Raw genomic sequence first — 4,193 nt, 5'->3', positions numbered from 1 at the left:
TCTGGTATCTGTGTGTGTGTGTGTGTGTGTGTGTGTGTGTGTGTGTGTGTGTGTGTGCATGAATGTGTATGCATACACTTGTCCTAGAGCTTGAACTCAGGGCCTGAACACTGTACCTGAGTTTCTCCTGTACAAAAATAGGACTCTACCACTTGAGCCACAGAGCCACTTCAGGCTTTATTCTAGTGAAGTGGTACTAAATAATCAAGCCCAGGGTTTCATACATGCAAAGCACTCTACCCTAAGACACATTCCCAGCAATCCATTTCAGGTTTCTTTCTTTCTTTCCTTGTAAGTTGGAGGAATTGAAGTCTATGCCTGGGTGCTGTCCTTGAGCTCTTCAGCTAAATAAAAGTGCTCTACCACTTGAACTACAGCACCCCTGCAGGTTTTTGTTAATTCACTGGAGAGAAGCCTCCCAAGGAATTTCCTGCCCAGGCTGGCTTTGGACTGTGATTCTCAGCTCTCAGGATCCTGAGTAGCTAGGATGACAGGTGTGAGTTGCTGGCACCCAGCTTCCACCTCAAGTTTCTAAGTGGTGAATAGGAGATAATAGTCTCATGGGACCTTTTGTGTCTGGGATAGTTTGGAACCGAGGTCGTCATATCTCAGCTTCCTGAGTAGGCAGGATGACAGACCTCAGCTACAGATGCCTACACTCTAACACTCTGTTGCAAGAGGGTTCTTGGCTCCACATGGTGGGGTGCTGGCCATGAGGCCAACAGAGAAAGTTCAGTGGCTAGGCCCTAAGTTCAAGGTTCACGGCCAAGAAAAATAAACCAAAACAATTGTCTGCAGGAGACAACTCACTAGAGTTAGGTACATACACAATTGGCACTGACATGGGGACATATCTGAGCCTCAAGATTCTCATCTGACCAATCATCTGACTTCTGGAGCCCTTACAAGGACTAAGTGAAAGAATTTACCCCGTGAAGGACTCAGCACACAATACCTCATGAAAGACTCATCACATAGCTGTATCCCACAAGCTGTCAGTGTTAGGGTGCTTTCCTCAGTATCACCATTCTTTCAGAAATACATAACAAACTACATAAAGTTCACATCTAATGATTAAGAGGGATGGGTTTTTGGGGGAGGTGGAGTCAGCCACGGGAATTTCACTGAAAGGTTGGGGGTACTGTCCTATGATCTTTTGGTCAAGGCTAGAACTCTACCACTTTGTGCCACAGCTCAGAATTTCACCGACTTCCTATCTGGGCTGGGTTTTAAACCCAACAGTGTCAGATCTCAGCCCCCGAGTATCTTGGATGACAAAGGTGATGGAGCCAGCACCATCTGGTTCTGTGGAGCTGGGTTGCAGCCGTTTACATCTGGCTAAGTCAGGTTAGATGTCAGCTGTCAGCATCAGACTTCTGGCTCGCTCTGTGATGAGGTATTTGCAGTGCTATCGTTATATAGTTGCAGTCAGAACATTCTATCTTTATTTGGTGCCATTCCTGTGTGTTGAGTAAGAGTCTAGACACAGTCTCTAAGCTTTTATGCTCAAAGCTAGTGCTCCGTTGCTTGAGCGACAACACAACTTCTGGATTTTTCTATGCACATTGTAGTGAGGATTGAACCCAAGGCTTTGTATGTACTAGGCAAGCACTCTACCACTGAGCCCCAGTAGTGCCAATAGTGACAAGAGCATAAACAGATCAATTGTGTAGATTGGTAGATAGATAGATAGATGTGTGTATATATATATATATATATATATATATATATATGCATAAAGAGAGAGGGAATGTGAGGATATTAAATTATATACAATATTACCAATTATTAGTTATGAAATTATGCCTCCATTTAATAAAGTATCCTGGTTGAATACTTATAGAAACATTAATTAAAAATTATTCAATATCCTTCCATTAGGGAAATCACACCAAGGTGCTAGAATGGAAAATATAAATCCAATAATTTTTGCATGGCATTCTAAAATAGAATCATGAATTAACTGCAAATTTAATTATTATTTTTATAACATTCCATTAGCATTCACATGAATGGGAATGAGTTTGTCAGTATCTCCTTCAATTTGTGGGTGGCAGTCCTGGCATTCGAACTCCAAGCCTGGGTAGTTTACTTCGAATGCAAACCATTGGAATAACACCGTGAAGATTTCAGATTGTTATGATTACAAAAAGAACAAAAAGAAGAAAAGAAAACCAGGACCCAGGGGCTCCTGCCTGTAATCCTAGCTCCTCAGGAGGCTGAGATGTAGAGACTGACAATTTGAATTCAACCGGGGCAGGAAAGTCCACGACCCTCTTATTTCTAAGAGATTACAGGGAAAAAAACATGAATGGGGCTGTTGCTCAAGGGCAGAGCACTACCCTTGAGCAAAAGGAGCTCAGGGACAGGGTCTAGGCTGATAGTGCAACATGGAACTGCTCCCCCCCCCCCAAGGAGGCAATAACTCCATGTCTCTGTGTTTGGATGGATGATGTATGGATGATGGGCATTCAGCAGGTTGCCAATGCCCATTCCCCCAAACTGGGCAAGCAGGGACAAGCCCTGAAGAGTACTAAGTCTGAGCCAGCAACTTGAACAAAGCATCCTTGTATGCCATTTAGTAACTGAAGCTTGATGTTCTGGCTGAGGTGTCCCATCGGGACAACTAGAAGCCGGCCACTGCCTCCAGGGAGATCACAGTTCCTACACTGTAGGAGTGGTCAAAGTTTCTGGCTCCATATTCTCTATCCCTCTGTAGGATGTGAGCCTAGATCCTCTGGGGCCTGGTGGCTATCACTCATTTATCATTCCTCATTGCCTAGTCACATGCTGCTCCCAAATCTTGATAGATATGAAATTTTCAGCGATTTTTATGCCTAAAGAGGTATGCCAATAAATCCCACCCTCATAACTCCCGTTAGAAGTGAGCCTTGGGCTGCAAATGTGGCTTAGTGGTAGAGTGTTTGCCTAGCATGCACTAAATCCTGGGTTTGATTCCTCAGTTCCACAGAAACAGCAAAAGCCAAAAGTCGCATTGTGGCTTAAGTGATACCCTTGAGCAAAAGAAGTTCAGGAACTTGCCCAGACCCTGATTTCATGCCCCAAGACTGGCACAAAAAGAAGTGAACCTGGTGAGACATATTTTTTCTGGGACTCAGAGGAAGGCTGAGGTTATATGTAAGAGGTAGGGTAGAAGGCAGGTGCTGGTGGCTCAGCCTTGGAAGCTACTCAGCAAGCTGAGATCTAAGGATCCCAATTGCAGGCAAGAAAGTCTATATGAGAACCTTTTCTCCAATTAAACACCCCCAAAGCCAGAAATAGAACTGTGGTTCAAGTAGTAATGTGCTAGCCTTGAGCACAAAAGCTCAGGGATAGGATAGCATCCAGGCAATTAATTCAAACCCAGGAGAGGCACACACACACACACACACACACACACACACACACACACACACACACATACACACCAAGATAGAGCATTTGCCAGTCAGCCTGCAAAAATTCCATCTCTAGCAACTCAATATGAAAAAAGAGGTAGAAGGGAAGCAAAGACTTGTTCCAGGAGGTGATATATCCAGTGCCAAAATTCTACAGGAATTCTAAGATGTGGATACAGGACAGAGAGCCTCAGGCAGAAGGTACAGCATGGATAGAGCTCCTGAGGTGTGCTGTAGAGCAGGTGGTGTTGTTGGAATGAAAGCTCTGTGGCTTCAGAAAAGTCTGGTAGGACATTCAAGGCTGGGTCAAAGTTTGTACTTGAGTCACAGGGCAGAGGGTGGAGTCCTAGAGTGGGGCCTAGGGGGAAGATTAGAATGGCTTTCCACCAGGGACCCCAGCCATTTCCTGTGGCTGGAAGCCTATTTTTCACAGCTCCTAACCCTCAGCCATCCATTGCATGGAGGAGTCAGGGCAAATGCAGGAAGAAAAGCTTCTCGCCCAATGCTAACAGTGGCTCAAACCCTGTAAATCCTACCTACTCAGGAGCCTGAGATAGAGATCGAGGGTCCAGCCAGATCAGGAGAGGAAAGTTAGTGAGACTCTTCTTGCAAATGAACTACCAAAAAGCAGAAATGGAGCTGGGGCTCAAGTGGTAGAGTACTAACCTTGAGGGAAAAAGTTAAGAGACCAGAAACCAGACCCTGAGTTCAAGCCCAGTACTGGCACAGAAAAATAAAGAAAAGCTTTCAGGAGCTCCTAGTCCACTCTGGTGAAAGGCCAGATCAGCTGGGCAC

The sequence above is a fragment of the Dipodomys spectabilis genome, unplaced genomic scaffold (assembly GCF_019054845.1).
Source record: "Dipodomys spectabilis isolate Male_0828 unplaced genomic scaffold, ASM1905484v1 ptg000269l, whole genome shotgun sequence".
Classification (NCBI taxonomy): Eukaryota; Metazoa; Chordata; class Mammalia; order Rodentia; family Heteromyidae; genus Dipodomys; species Dipodomys spectabilis.
The sequence above is the reverse complement of the archived record's forward strand: the minus strand, read 5'-3'. Positions refer to the sequence as shown.